We start from the raw sequence: 16,162 nt of genomic DNA, 5'->3' as shown, positions 1-16,162 counted from the left end.
TTCCTTTTCCTTCTGCTCGGTTTGCAGCCTCAATGCAGCTTTGCTTCTTTCTCAAGTGTTGCCAGCCAGCAGAGGGAGTGCCAGGCCTTCAAAGCTACTGCCACTTCTATATCATGCCAGCATGGCTTCCAGCGCTGCAATGGGAGACATGGATCCCTGAAACAAGACAAAAATATGGGACATTTTATGCCAGTCCTCTAAACCTCTCCTGTAGCCCTAGTCTCCTTTTTTCTCAGTCCCTTTTCTTTTCCCTTCTCTGGGCTGGAGTGTGCTTCTCCCCTGCTAAAATTGCTCAGAGAAGGAACCCCTTGTTCTACCCACTCTCCTGATGGGAGGCACTGGGGATTTCCTGCATTTCTCTTGTCTCTGTCAGAGGGGGAAGAGAAGGAGCAAGCATCCCCATGTCCTGTCTAGGCAGGCTGAAAGTGGGAGGGAGATGGTGTAGCTGCTCTAATCCTGCTAGATTCCCACTCTGGCAATGCATAGTGCTCTAAACTGCCAGGCCCAGAGGTGCCAAGGCTGTGAACTGCCAGGCCCAGAGGTGCCAGGGTTCTGAACTGCCATGCACAGAGGTGCCAGGGCTATGTAGTACCAAGATCAGAGGTGCCGGGGTCTGAACTGCCAAGCCCAGTAGTGCCGGTGTTGGGTAAAGAATACCCTTGTATTTATGTTCCCTATGATTTAGCTGAGGTTAGTCCTGCTTTGAGCAGGGGGTTGGACGAGATGACCTCCTGAGGTCCCTTCCAACCCTAATATTCCATGATTCTATGATTCTATTCATTATTGATAAAAAATCCTCCATTTGGTGATCATCTGTGTTAATTAATAAAATGGAGTAGGGTAATCACCATTTTGAATAGATGAGAAAGACAACTGAGACTCCATCTTGGAGATCTTCTTCGCCAGTTGTTCCCACCCTTTTTGGGTAAAGGCGGGAAAAGAAAAGGCTGGAAGGAGTCGTAATCTGCCTGGCAACAGGACTCTATAAATTGTGGCAAGTCGGACAGTTCAGGGCTGTCCGTCCTTGAGGCAGCAAGGTGATGTCATAGGTAGGAGCGGTAGAGAGAAGAAGAGGAGCCTCTAGTATAACATCACGAATAGCCCCCGCACAGAAGACCAGCTTACTTACCTGTAGCTGTTCCAGAATCCATCATTGGAATCTCATCGTCCTGGAAGGTCGTGATCAGCACCCTAGGAGGGAGAATAAAGCCCATCAGTACATCACTTTGACTTTGGGTCTGGGGAGTTTTGGTTTTAATTTGGGAAAGGACCTGGAGTTCAGCTCCACTTTGTTAAATTCCCAAGTGACCCTTTGTTTGTTGTATATCCCCTAAATAAATTGTTCCTTTTTTCACTGTATTTTGAGCCTTTGATATTTATCCACTTAGCTACTCCGATGACAGATGCGGAAGGGGGACCTAGACACTTACCTTTTTCAATTGTTGGTGGGAGGCTTAGTTGTCTCCCATAGAATCCCATTTATTTTTCCCAACACTGAGGCTCAGAACTGCCAGGCCCAGATGTGCCAGGGCTCAGAACTGCCATGCCCAGAGTGCAGAGGCTCAGACCTGCCAAATCCACAGGTGCTAGAGCTATGAACTGTGAGGCCCAGAGGAGCTGGGGCTAAGAACTATCAGGCCCACATGTTCTGGGGATACGAACTGCCAAGCTCAGAGGTGAGGGGTCTATGAACTGTGAAGCTGAGAAGTGCCAGGGGTATGAACTGCCAAACCCAGAGGTGTTGGGGCTATCAGCCGACAAGCCCAGAGGTGCCTAGGCTCTGAACTGCCAGGCCCAGATGTGCCAGGCCAGAGGTACCGGGTCTATGAACTGCCAAGGCCAGAGGCAACGGGGTTCTGAACTGCCATGCCCACAGTTTCTGGGGCTCTGAATTGGCAGCCCAGTGATGCTGGCATTATGAACTGCCAAGCCCAGAACTGCCTGGGCTAGGAACTGCCAAACCTAGATGTGCTGGGCTCTGAACTACCAGGCCCAGATATTCCAATGCCCTGAAGAGCTAGGCTGAAAGGTGCCGGTGCCATTAACTGCCAAACCCAGAGGTGCAGGGTCTCTGAACATTGGTGTTAAATAATATCATAAATGATCCCCCTAATCTGGCCAGCATCACACTGCCAAGCCCAGAAGTGCCAGGCCGAGAGGTGCAGTGGTTATAAATTGTCAGACCCAGAGGCGCCGGGGTTATGAACTGCCAAGCCCAGAAATTTCGAGGCTATGAACTGCCAAGCCTAGAATTGCCAGAGTTCTGATCTGCCAAGCCCCTAGGTGCCAAGGCTCTGAACTGCCAGATGCAGTGGTTCTGGGGCTCTGAACTGCCAGGCCAAGATGCCAAGGCTATGAAATGCCAGGCCCAGTGGTTCAGGGGCTCGGAACTGCCAAGCCCAGAGCTTTTGGGTCTATGAACTGCAAGCCCAGAAGATCTGGGGCTATTAACTACCAGGCCCAGAGGATCCAGGTCTCTGAACTGTGGTCTGAACTGCAAGGCCCAGAAGTACCGGGGCTGTGTACTCACAATCCCCGAGATGCCAGGGCTGGTAACTGTGAGACCAAGAGGTGCCAGTGCTATGAACTAACAAACCTAGAGGTGCAGGGCTCTTAACTCGCAGGTCCAGAGGTGCTGGGGCTCTGAACTGCCACAGCCAGACGTGCTGGCATTGTGAACTGCCAGGCCTAGAGATAACAAGGCGATGAACTATAAAGCCCAGACTTGCCAGTGCTATGAACTGCCAAGCCTAGAATTGCCAGGGATATGAACCGCTACATCTAGAAGTGCTTGGGCTATGAACTGCCATGCACAGACATGCAGGGGCTGTGAAGTGCCAAGCCCACAGGTGCAGGGCCTATGAACAGTAAAGCTCTGAGGTGCCAGGGCTGTGAACTGCCAGGCACACACATGCCCGGGCTACGAACTGCCAAAGCCACATGTGCTATTGCTATAAACTGCCGAGCCGAGAAGTCCTGTGTCTATGAACTGCGAAGCCCAGAAGTGTCAGTGTTATTAACTGTCAACCCCAGAAGTGATGGGGCTATGCAGTGCCAGGCCCAGAGTTGCCAGGGCTATGAAGTGCCAGGCCCAGAAGTACCAGGGCTATAAACTGCCTACTTCTCAGGTGCCAAGGCTATGAACTGTCCAGCTCTCAGGTGCTAGGGCTATGAGTTGCCAAGATGAGGGGTATAGGGGCTCTCATCTGCAAAGTCCAAAGGGGCTCTGAATTCCCAGGACTGGAGGTGCTAGTGATATCAGCTGCCATGCCCAGAGATGCTGGGGTATGAACTGCCAAGCCCAGAGCTGTAGGGGCTCTTCAGAGGTGCTGGGATTTTGAACAGCGAAGCTGAGGGTGTAGGGGCTCTCAACTGCCAAGCACAGAGGTTTTGGGGCTATGACCTGTCAAACTCAGAGCTGCAGGGGCTCTGAACTGTCAAGCTCTTAGGTGCCGGGGCTATGAACTATCAATCCTAGGGGTGCTGGGGCTATGAATGTCCAAGCCCAGAGATACTGGGGTATGAACTGCCAAGCCCAAAGGTGCCAGATGTCTGAATTACAAAGCTGAGTGGTGCCAGGGCAATGAAATGTCAGGGCCAGAGGTGCTGGGGCTATTAAGTGCCAGGCCCAGAGGTGCCAGAGCTATGAGCTGCCAAGCCCATTGGTGGAGGGGCTCGGAATTGCCAAGCCCAGAAGTCCCGGCTCTCTGAACTGCGATGTCCAAGAAGTGCCGGAGTTATTAACTGTCAAACCCAGAAGTGCCAGGGCTATGAAGAGCCAGGCTCAGAGATGCCAGAGCTACAAACTGCAAAGACCATAGGTGCTGGGGTTATGAACTGCCGAGCCCTGAGGTCCAGGGCTCTGAATTGCCAAACCCTGAGGTGCTGGGGTTATGAGCTGCCTGGTGAAGGGGCCATGAGGTGCCAAGCCCAGAGATGCCAGGGTAATTAATTGCCATGCGCAGAGGTTCCAGGGCTCTGAACTGCAAAGCCCAGATGTGCAGGGGCTATTATCTTCCAACCCCAGAGGGGTCAGGGCTATGAATTGCCAATCTCTGAGGTGCCAAGGATAAGAACTGCCACTGTCTGAGGTACACGGGCTATGAACTGCCAGGTCCAGAGGTGCCAGGGCTATGAACTTTCAAATCCAGAGGTTCTGGGGCTAGGAACTGTCGAGCCCTGAGGTCCGGGCCTCTGAATGGCCAAGCTCTGAGGTGCCGGAGTATGAACTGAGAAGCGCAGGCGTTCCGGGTCCATGAGATGCAAAGATGCCAGGGCTATAAATTTCCATGCCCAGAGGTGCTGCGGCTCCGAACTGTCAAGCCCACACATGCAGGGCCTTTGAACTGCCAAGCCCAGGGATCAAAAGCTCTGAGGTGCCAGGGCTGTGAACTGCCATCCTCTGAGGTACAGGGGCTATGAACGTCCAAACACAGAGGTGCAGGGCCATGAGCAGTGAAGCCCTGAGGTGCCGGGGCATGGACCTGTCAATCCCAGAGGTGCCGGAGTTATGAACTTCTAAACGCAGAGTTGCCATTCCTCTGTACTCCTAGGCCCAGAGGTGCCGGGGTTCTGCACTGTGAAGCTCAGAGTTGCTGGGGTATGAACTGCCAGGCCCAGAGGTGCTATGGTCTGAAGTGCCAAGCCAAGAAGCTTCGGGGATGTGAAGTGCCAGGCCCAGAGGTGTTGGTACTCTGTACCGCCGGGCCCAGAGCTGCCATGATCTGAAGTGCCAAGCCCGGAAGTGCTGGGGCTCTGAACCATCAGGCCCAGAGGTGCCGGGGTCTGAACTGTCAGGCGCAGAAGTGATGTGTTCTGAATATCCAAGCCCAGAGGTGTCAGGACTAAGAACTGCCAGGCTCAGAGATGCCAGGGCTCTGAACTGCCAGGCCCAGATGTCCAGAGGACTGAATTGCCAAGACCAGAAGTACCTGGGTTCTGAACTGCCAGGCCCAGAGGTATCGGGACTAAAAAATGCCAGGCCCAGAGATGCTGGGGCTCGGAATTGCCAGGCTCAGAGTTGCCAGGACTTGAACAGCCAAACTCAAAAATGCTGGGGCACTGAAGTGCCATTCCCAGAGTCGTTGGTACTAAGAACTGCCAAGCCCAGAGTTGTTGGGACAGAAATGCCAGGCCCAGAGCTTCCGGGGTCTGAAGTGTGAAGCCCAGTAGTACCTGGGCTCTAAACTGCCAGGTCCAGAGGTGCCATGGTCTGAAGTGCCAAGCCTAGAATTGTCAGGTCTCTGAAGTGCCAGGCCCAGAGCTGTTGGAACTGAAAACTGCCAGGCCCAGACGTGCCATGCTCTGAAGAGCAAAGCCCAGCAATGCCAGAGCTCTGAACTCCCAGGACTGGAGGTGTCAGGATTAAGAACTGCCAGGCCCAGAAGTGTCGGGGCTCTGAACTGCCAGGCCCAGATATGTCAGAATTAAGAACTGCCAGGCCCAGAGATGCAGAGGCTCTTTACCGTCAAGCCGAGAGGTACCATGAACTGAACTGCCAAGCTCAGATGTGCTGGGGCTCTGAACTGCCAGAAGAGCTGGGCTATGAACTGCCAAGCAGAAATGTGCCGAGGCTAGGAATTGCAAAACCCAGAGGTGCTATGGTCTGAACTGCCAAATCCAGAAGTGCCGGGGCTGTGAACTGCCAGGCCCAGGGGTGCCGGGGTCCGATTTGTGTAACCCAGAAATTCTGGAGCTCTGAACTGCCAGGCCTGGAGGTGTTGGGAATAAGAACTGCCAGGCCCAAAGGTGCCGTGGTCTGAACTGCCTCGCCCAAAAGTGCTGGGGCTCCGATCTGCCAGGCCTAGAGGTGTCCATAGTAAGAACTTCCAGGCCCAGAGATGCTGGGGTATGCACTGCCAAGCCCAAAAGTGCTGAGGCTAAGAATTGCTATGCATAGAGGTGCCTGGGCTATGAACTGCCATGCCCAGAGACACAAGGGTTTTGGATTGCCAAAGCCAGAGTTCCCAGTGCTTTGAACTTCCAGGCCCAGGGGTACCAGGCTATGAACTGCCAGGCCCTGAATTCTCAGGAATAAGAACTGACAGGCTGAAAAGTGCCAGGGCTCTGAACTGCCAGGCCCAGAGGTGCCGGGACTCTGAACTATCAGGCCAAGAGATGCCTGGACTGGGAGGCCCAGAGGTGCTATGGTCTGTACTGCCAAGCCCAGATATCCCAGAGCTCTGAACTGTCAGGCCCAGAGGTGATGTGTTCTGAATTTCCAAGCCGAGAGGTGTCAGGACTAAGAACTGCCAGGCCGAGATATGCAGTGATGTGAACTGCCAAGCCGAGAAGTGCTGGGACTCTGAATTGCCAGGCCCAGAGGTTTCAGATTAAGAATTGCCAGGTCCAGGAGTGCCGCGGCCAAGCCCAGAGGTTCCATGGTCTGAGACGCCAAACTGAGAATTGCCGAGGCTCTGCAGTGTCAGGCCCAGAGTTGTCGGGACTAAGAACTGCCAGGCCCAGATGTGCTGGTGTCTAAAGTGCCAAGCCCTGAAGTACTGGGGCTCTGATTTGCCAGGCTCAAAGGTGTTGGGACTAAGAACTGCTAGGCCCAAAGATGCCAGGGTCTGAAGTGCCAAGCCCAGAAGTGCCGGGGCTCTGAACTTTCAGGCCCAGAGGTGTTGGGACTAAGAACTGCCAGACCCAGAGATCCTGGGGCTCTGAATTGCCAGGCTCATAAGTTCCAGGGTCTGAACTGCCAGGCCCAGAGGTGCCATGGTTTGAGATGCCAAGACCAGAAGTGCCAGGGCTCTGAACTGCCAGGTGCAGAAGCGTTGGTACTAAGAACTGCCAGGCACAGATGTGCCGGGGTCTGAAGTGCAAAGGCCAGCAGTATTGGGGTTCTGAACTCCCAGGCCTAGATGTGTCAGGACTAAGAACTGTGAGGCCAAGAAGCGTCAGGGCTCTAAACTGCCAGGGGCAGCGGTGCCAGGGCTCTTAACTGCCAGGCCCAGAGGTGCTGTGGTCTGAACTGCCAGGTGCAGATGTGTCAGGGCTCTTTACTGCCAGGCCCAGAGGTGCCAAGACTATGAACTGCGAGGCCCAGAATTGATGGGGTTCTGAACTGCCAGAGGTGCCGGTCTATGAACTGCCAAGCTGAAAAGTGCCAGGGCTAAGAATTGCAATGCTCAGAGGTGCCAGGATCTGAACTGCCAAACCTAGAAGTGCCAGGGCTTTAACTCGCAGGCCCAGAGGTATTGGGACTAAGAACAGTCAAGCTCAGATGCTGGGGTCTGAATTGCCAGGCCCAGAAGTGTGGGACTAAGAACTGCCTGTCCCAGAGATGCTGGAGCTCTGAACCGCCAGGTCTAGGGGTTTCGTGGTCTGAACTGCCAAGCCCAGAAGTGCCAGGGGTTTGATTTGCCAGGCCCAGAGGTGTCAGCAGTAAGAACTGCCAGGCCCAGAGGTGCCAGGCTGTGGACTGCCAAGCCAAAATGTACTGGGGCCAGGAACTGCAGTGTGGAGAGGTGCCTGGGCTATGAATTGCCATGCCCAGAGACACCAGGTTTTTGTATCACCAAAGCCAGAGTTCTGAGACTTTGAACTGCCAGGCCCAGAGGTGCCAAGCTATGAGCTGCCAAGCTGAAAAGTGCCAGGGCTTGGAACTGCAAAGCTCAGAGGTGCCGTGGTTCTGCACTGTCAAACCCACAGGTGCCAGGGCTCTGAACTGCCCGACTAAGAGATTCTGGGACTCTGAATTGCCAAGCCCAGAGGTTCCAGGGGTTTGAACTCCCTAGCCCAGAGGTTCCGGGGGTCTGAACTCTCTAGCCCAGAGGTGCCAGGGCCCTGAACTGCCAATCCCAGAGGTGCTGGGGTGTGAACTGCTAAGTCCAGGGTTGCTAGGACTCTGAACTGCTAAACCTAGAGGTTCCGGGGCTCTGAACTGCGAGGCCCAGAGGTGCCGGGGTCTGAACTGTGAAGCCCAAATATTAGAGCATAATGGTTCCTTCTGTTTTCCCTCCCCTCCTATAGTTGTAATGGCACTGTCCATCTTCATAAATGGTATGATCTGTGTACTTTCAGACTTTCAAAAGTGGAATGTCTTATAGGGTTGTGAGTAGTGAATCTTGGTGCCATGTGTACAAAAATTAGGGCTGTGTGCAAGGTCTGAGAAGCAGGAAAATCCTGGCTTCTGATTGGTGTGATTGGGACTATATAGGTTAATGGTCCCTGCAGCAAGTGATGTGGGTGTCTAGAGAGCAGGCAGACTGTCTTTCCATGGTGTTCCAGTTGTTCCTGAAAAGAAGAAGCCATCCCATCACCAACCTACTTACGTGTTCCTGGTTCCTGTGTTCCTGACCTGGTTCCTGGTTCAGCTGGTTCTCTGCCTGTCAACATCAGTGTTTCAGCACCCTGTGGGGAGAAGCAAAAGTGTCTGTTTTATTTACTATCTAAAATCAGGGTTTGTGCTATTTAAGTGTATTAGGGTCTGAGGCTTTATTGTCTTTTGTATTCACCCTGAGAAACCTAAATCCCAGTTTTTAATTCCCTAAGTAAACGGCTTCCTTGGTTAAAATCAATTACTGCCTCATTGATAGATGCAAGTGAGTGGGTGTCTGAATCAGACTTTTATAGATTTCATATTCTCCCCATAACGTGTGGTGACCGCAGCAGGACACCGCAGCAGTTGTTGATTTTAAGTATTGTTTGCTCAGAGTGGTCCTCTGCAGTCCATTGACTGCGCAGGAGGGAGTGGTAAGCTGTGTGTGGCTGGGTGAGTGTTGTATTACTGGCCAGAGTGTCAGTGGTTATTTTTGGAACCGGAGGCCATTAAATCCACTTTGGGTGGGACTCTGGAGTAGACTGTGGCTGGGGCTCCAGAGGCGATTGGTGTCACAGGACCTTGTGTCTCCAGGAAGCGGTTTTCCTCTGCTTCAACCCAACCTTGCATTGGAAACCTTGGACCTAGTGTGTGCCTGAGGGTGGTTGACTCCCTGCTCTCTGCTGGCCTTGTGCAAGGCAAGGGCCTTTTGTGCCCAGGGGGATGGTTTCACTTGCTCGACCCGACTGTATTTGGGAGTTTAGAGCCTTGTGTGCCCCTGAAGGTGAGTTCTTTCCACCTTCTGGCAGCTTTGCGTGCTGGGAATCGGGCCTTGTGTGTCTGAGCGGGTGTCCGCAACCATTTGGCTTGTGTTCCAGATGGTTGAGGCCTTGCATGCCTCCCTACTAGGCAACCCTAGCTGCTTTGGTGGTGACTTGTGTTACCGCAGCAAACTGAAGGTTGTGCCACTAGAGAGAGTGTACAGTATTGCTGCTGGGCTTTTATAGCTCATGGACTTAAGTATCCAGGCTTCACCTAAGGGTAAGCAGTAACTGTCTAGTTAGAGAGGTAGAGGCTTCGCCTGACGGTAAGACAAGTGCAGCCTGTGAAGGGCTGGCATTGGCTTGGTTATATTACTGAAAGCAGTGGTAAGCAGAGGTGAGTCGGGGAAGGCTTATTAGAGTTGGAAAGGCCTATGCCAGCAAGTAGTTGGTAGAGCTGAATTTCCTTGTGAAAGTGTCAGTGCACTCAAGTAAAAGAGTGGCACTAAGTTCAGCCTGTCCAAATGGAAGAAGGAGTCAAATAACAATTGTTTGGACAGGAGTCTTAATGATTTTGGAAAGGGCTGAAATCCCTGGGAGGGAGGATTGTTCCGTGGGAACACAGTGTACATTGATCTATGCAAGTATTGGGAAAAGTTCATAGGAGCTCATCGCTGGTCTTTTAGGAAAGTCAGGAAGGGAGCACTTCTCTATGGCCTGGCCGAGGTAGCCCAGGAGTTGGAAGGGTGTGTTGGGAAGCAGACCCTAGAGATCACCCAGCTGCGTGAGGCACTGGGGAAGAGGGATAAGGAGATAGGAGATCTGAATGGGAAATTAGAGTGGTTGAACACCAAAACGTTCAGGCAGTCTTCTCAAATCAATGGGTTGAATGCTCAGGTCCGAGACCTATCTTCTATTGTAGAGAAGAGGGACAGAGAGGTCCACGTGCTCTCCATTAAGTTAGAGGAAGCACAGGCAGCTATCTGTAAGTTGGTGGCCGAAATTAAGAAACTCAAGGGAGAGCAGGCGTGTCATGTTGCCTGCAATAGAAAGGTTAATGCCCTAAAGGAAAAGCACAGGGGAAGATTGCTGCCATGAAGTGAGTCCTTTGTGCTCGCATAGCTCTGACTCCAACTCGGAGGAGGAGGAATCAGAGAGCAAGGAGGACATTTTTGTCTGGGAAAAAGACCGAGTCCATTTCACAGTTCTGCCACACGGCGTGGAAGAGAGCAGCGGCACTCAGGGCCCCCAGGAGAGGGTAGGTTCAAAAGCACCCATAGCTCTGATAACTACAACTATCATGAGTTACAGTGTCTTCTCCAGACCCATGGAGACCTATTGAGAGATCAAGGCCTAACACTCCGGAGCAGGCCTGAGTGATAGGAAAGACCCTTGGGCCTCTCAATCAAGAGATCCTAATAGATTGGTTGGCTAAAACTAGTAAGCTGCCTGACATTAGCAAGGAGGATATCTCGGACCCTTGTCAGGGAATGCATGTCTGGGGAGGAGTTCTCTTCATTGCCGGGAGAGCTCCAAGTAGGTAATGTAGTCAAGAAGCTACAGTTATTTAAGGGAATATATCATTTCTATTTTCCCAGTGTAAAACTCATTGGGAAATTCTACGTCGATAAACAATAGATCAGAGAACATCCCGAATATCCCAGAAGAAGAAGATTCTGGCAAGGATGGCTGGCGTGACTATGGTAGATACTCCAGAATTTCGAGAGGCACTGATCCAAGGATTGCTCCCGATTCTACATTGGTGGGGATTGAAGCTCACCTGAGAGACATGTACAAGCTTCACTGAGAAGCGTTTCCTAACCATGGATAGAAGAGGAGGGTGTCCATGGTAAGTTCCAGGAGAGTGAAGCCAAAGGGTTCCCAGAATAAGGACCCCCCAGTGAAGAGTGACAAATTCCAGGCCCAGGAGAGGGGTTGATTCAACAATAACTGGAGGGAGGAGGAAAGGTTATTCTGAAATCTTATCTGGAAGCAACTGTTGAAGTATGAGTCCTGGGAGAATAAGATGGTCTGAAGACGGATGAGTTGATCTGTAGACTTGCTCAACACCAGGAAAAGAAGGCCACTGCCCTCAACTTGGAACCAGAGAGTGGTATTCTTCAATGAGGGTGCCCAGCTCCCTAATCTCCCCCCAGTACTGTGGTGCCTGTCTTACTGGATAGGTGGGGGAGACCTGTGGTAAATGCTATGTTCATAGGGGAGTTTGGGAAATTTAACCAGAATTTGTTAGTTGACATGGGCGCCACAGTGTCAATCATAAGTGGGACACCAGGAGGAAGCGCAAGGAAGAGGGTGCAACAGGGGAAGCCTCCTGATTCGTACTGAAAAAGTAGGGCAATTGGCTAGTTATCTTCGGTGCCTATACGCAAACACAAGAAGCCTGGGAAACAAGCAGGAGGAATTGGAAGTCCTGACACAGTCAAGAAACTATGATGTGATTGGAATAACTGAGACTTGGTGGGGTAATTCACACAACTGGAGCACTGTCATGGATGGGTATAAACTTCAGAAAGTACAGGTAGGGGAGAAAAGGTGGAGGAGTTGCACTGTATGTAATCTGACAAAGTGGGTTGCAGCCCACGAAAGCTTATCCCCACAGAAATGTGTTAGTCTTTAAGGTGCTACAGGACTCTTGTTGTTTTTACTGTATGTAAGAGAGCACTATGATTGCTCAGAGCTCCAGTATGAAACTGGAGAAAAGCCTGTTGAGAGTCTCTGGGTTAAGTTTAGAGGCAAGAGCACCAAGGTGATGTCGTGGTGAGCATCTGTTATACCAAACCAGGAGGTTGAGATAGATGAGAATTTCTTCAGACAACTAGGGAAAGTTTCCAGTTCGCAGGACCTGTTCTCATGGGGGCCTTCAATCACCCTGACATCTGCTGGGAGAGCAATACAGCAGAGCACAGACAATCGAGGAAGTTTTTGGAGAGTGTTGCGGACAACTTCCTGGTGCAAGTGCTGGAGGAACCTTCTAGGGGCCGTGCTCCCTCTTGACCTGCTGCTCACAAACGGGGAAGAATTGGTAGGGGAAGTAGAAAAGGATGGTCATCTGGGCAGCAGTGACCATGAGATGGTCGAGTTCAGGATCCTGACAAAAGGAAGAAAAGAGAAAAGCAGAATACGGACCCTGGACTTCTGGAAAACAGACTTTGACTCCCTCAGGGAGATGATGGGCAGGATGCCTTGGGAGGCTAATATGAAGGGGAAAGGAGTCCAGGAGAGCTGGCTGTATTTTAAAGAAATCTTATTGACAGCACAGGAACAAACCATCCTGATGTGCAAAAAGAATAGCAAATATGGCAGGCAACCAGCTTGGCTTAACAAAGAAGTCTTTGGTGAGCTTAAACACAAAAAGGAAGCTTACAAGAAGTGGAAGCTTGGTTAGATGATTAGGGAGGAGTTTAAAAATACTGCTCGAGCATGCAGGAGTGAAATCAGGGAGGCCAAAGCACAAATGGAGTTGCAGCTAGCAAGGGACATGAACGGTAATAGGAAGGATTTCTACAGGTATGTTAGTAACAAGAAGGTCAGGGAAAGTGTGGGCCCCTTACAGAATGGGGGAGGCAACCTAGTGACAGAGGATGTGGAGAAAGCTGAGGTATTCAATGGTTTTTTTGCCTCTGTCTTCACATACAAGGTCAGCTCCCAGACTAATGCACTGGGCAGCACAGAATGGGGAGGCGGTGAGCAGCCCTCAGTGGTGAAAGAACAGGTTCAGGATTATTAAGAAAGACTGGACATGCACAAGTCCATGGGGCCGGATGCAGTGCATCCGAGGGTGCTGAGGGAGTTGGCTGATGTGATTGCAGAGCCATTGGCCATTATCTTTGAAAACTTGTGGCAATTGGGGGAGGTCCCGGATGATTGGAAAAAGGCAAATATAGTGCCCATCTTCAAAAAGCGAAGGAGGAGGATCCAGGAAACTACAGACCAGTCAGCCTCACCTCAGTCCCCAAAAAAATCATGGAGTAGGTCCTCAAGGAATCCATTTTGAGGCACTCGGAAGAGAGGAAGGTGATCAGGAACAGTCAGCATGGATTCACCAAGGGCAAGTCATGTCTGACTAACCTGATTGCCTTCTATGATGAGATGGTTTATCAACTAGAGCTGAAAGATAAATGGAGAAAGAGATACTTCAAGTAATTCCACTCCACATAGTTGAAGGAATGGTGCAGAAAATGACTAATCCAGCATAGTGGGTCTGTTTTGTAATGCAGTGTTATCTGTTTATGTCCTAGGGAGAAGAAGAAAATGTTCTATCGCCTCATATTTTGTCTTTGGTTCTTAGGATGCAATTCCTTGTTGGTAAAAGAGGGGGAACATTACATTTGTAGAACTAAGGTTCCTTCTAAAGATAAAACTTACCAATATTATAAGAGTCATACTGGTTTACCTCCAGCGCCACCTGTCAGTTTTTGTATTTGTCAAGAACAGATTTTGCAGACTTATTTGGAAGGAAGAGTTAGGGAATAGGACTGAAACTGTTTCAGTTCCCCTTCTTGAGGATATGATAGGTTATATCGATTCTCATATTCCTAGTGCAAATGGATGGTAGAGCCATTTGTGCTGCATGGATGCACAGCATCTCAGAAGGCGCATGAAACATCATTGTGTTCTTGTTTATCTGTGGATGATCATCAGTCCTTCGGTCTCCTGAAGGATATATTACCTTGTGTATTATTTTCAAAGTACAAGATTATGTGAGTAATTTAAGTGTATAACCCAGCCAAGGTGGGAAGTAATCATTAAGTGCCATGTTTTGACTGTCCATCAATCTTGTGGATCAGCCGAGGGTGTAGGCACCCTTTGTTCAGATCCTGTAGCAAAGGTATCTGGTGAGCTATGTATGGGTAATGTGACCATCCCTGTATTTCATAATGATTCAGGGAAGTGGACAGTGACAGGTATATATGGGGCATCCATGTCGTTGGAAATTAACATTTTGCCGAAGCCTTATAGTTACGATGTCGGTGCTGTGGTTATTAAGAGGGATGGGAAAAGATTAGTATTGGTAAATCACTCTTTTATTTTAAGGAAAGTAATAATTCCCTTGCAAGTGTCTGTTGTTCCATTGCAGGGAAGGTGTGAGCTGTTCATAGCTATGCAATTGTGGAGGTGGCAGAATTGGATCAATAGGATGTTGCCCAAGGTGTTGTTAGAAGCAAGAGAGATTGGATGGCCAAGATTTTGGGAGGTATTGGTACTGGCCTCAGCATAAAAAATGCTGTAGATGCTGATGCTTTAGTGGCCAGAATAAGCAACATTGGCCATGATGTATCTTCCATGAATCAGCCGCTGACAGCAGCAATGGGAAGGTCGAGTGAGATGGAGCACCAGGTCACTCAATTTTTGCCCAATTCTCCCTGTAACACATGGGTGCCAGGGCTCTGAACTGCTGTGATGGAGACCCACGGGGACAGGGCTTTGAAACCACTCGGGGCAAAGTCAGTGAGGACTCTAGTGCTTGGGATCTACCCTCAGGTGCACTCACACCAGTGCAGCCACCTCCTGAATCTGACCTCAGAGCATTCAGCACCCCTGTTCCGCCTGAGTTCCCCTCAGTGAGTCCCCCTGAATGGGAGCCGGGGAGCTCCTACACCCCCCAAAGGGGCCATGCACCGCACCTTGCATTCCGAAGCGATTCACTGCCAGCATGGAAGTTAGAAGGGTTTATTAGTTCTCAGGATCACAGCGTAGAGACTTTGTTAGCAGATGAATCAAAAGTTACAGCAGTGACCAACTGAGGAGCCTCAGAGCCCCATTCTCAGGCTTTGCTTCTTGCAACCCCCCACCGGGGGCTGACCCTTGCAGCCAGACACCTCCAGCCACTCCCCTTTGCCCCTCCCCAGTCCTTTGTCTCTTTCCTGGGCAAGGTGTCCACCCCTCGTTTCCACTTGCCATGACTTGTTACAACTCTGTTGTAGCTAGTTGAGCCAAGGCAGAGGGGTCCTGGCTATTGTCTGTGTACGTGTGGCTGGGGAAGGCCAATCCACCCTGTAATGGTCTCTGCAATGATCACACATCCTGATCCCATTACCAAAATGCATGAATAACACAGAGGGAAGCTGAATCGCACACAGAGCACTCAGAGAAAACCCCAAGAATATCTCCACTTCGTCACAACTGCCAAGCACAGAGATGCTGGGGTTCCAAACTGCCAAGCCCAGAGGGTCCGGGGTTCTGGACTGCCAGAGTCAGAGATGCCAGGGCTATGGACTTCCAGGCCCAGGGGTACCGTGGCTATGATCTACCAAACCTAGAGGTGCAAGGGCTCAGCAAGCCTTTGGCAAGCCCCAGCACAAATTAAGCAGTGTTTTTAACTGTGAAGCTTTTCTATGTTTAAACTGTGACATGTTGATGGAACGTTACATTTGGGTTGGGAGAATCTCTTCATCTACTACAAAAGTCATCTCTGGAAGTAGATATGGGCCTGAACTGGTGCCCTAGATCTGAACTTAACTCTAGTGTCATGCAAACCAAAACCCTTCTGGATTGGGCGGGCAGTGGTGATTTGAATTCAAGATGTAACCCTTGGCTTTCCCACAGTTTGTGGTCAGCTCATTAGCGATTTGAGCTGTGAACCAGTCTAAAAATCCAGGTCTGTGGTTTTGATAAAGGCCCACATCTAGATATCTGGCTCTTATTTTAGGAGTGTTGTGAGACTGATGGGGAATTGGTATAAAGTTTCGTCCAGAAGGAAGTATATTAACGGGTGATGTGCCAATACCTTGATCCATAACAAATACCAATTGTTTCCTCTCTGGCAGATCAGAAGCTCATTCTTCATGACTTCTCACCAGCATTTTGGCAGCTTCCCTGTATGAAAGGAATGCTGTCTGGTATGGAGATGAAGGCTCTGATTGTCTGACTAGCCAGGCATCCCATACTCAAAAAACAGTAACTCTGATGATATGCAAAGAAAATATCGGCTTGGGGTAGGGAGATTGGGGCAGTTACTGCACTGGACTGGGACTGAGGGTGAAGGAGAATGGTCAGTGCTTGACTCAGGACCTTGGACAGAGTCAAAGTCTGACTCCAGATCTCATCCATTTCCATAAAATCCAAACCCTAGATGCCCCTTGTCAAGAGGATCCTCTCTGAACAAGCCTGCAGATAG

This window comes from Emydura macquarii, unplaced genomic scaffold (assembly GCF_026122565.2).
Source record: "Emydura macquarii macquarii isolate MOO-44397 ecotype Brisbane River unplaced genomic scaffold, CSIRO-AGI_Emac_v2 contig_67, whole genome shotgun sequence".
NCBI lineage: Eukaryota > Metazoa > Chordata > Testudines > Chelidae > Emydura > Emydura macquarii.
This window is presented reverse-complemented; position numbering follows the sequence as displayed.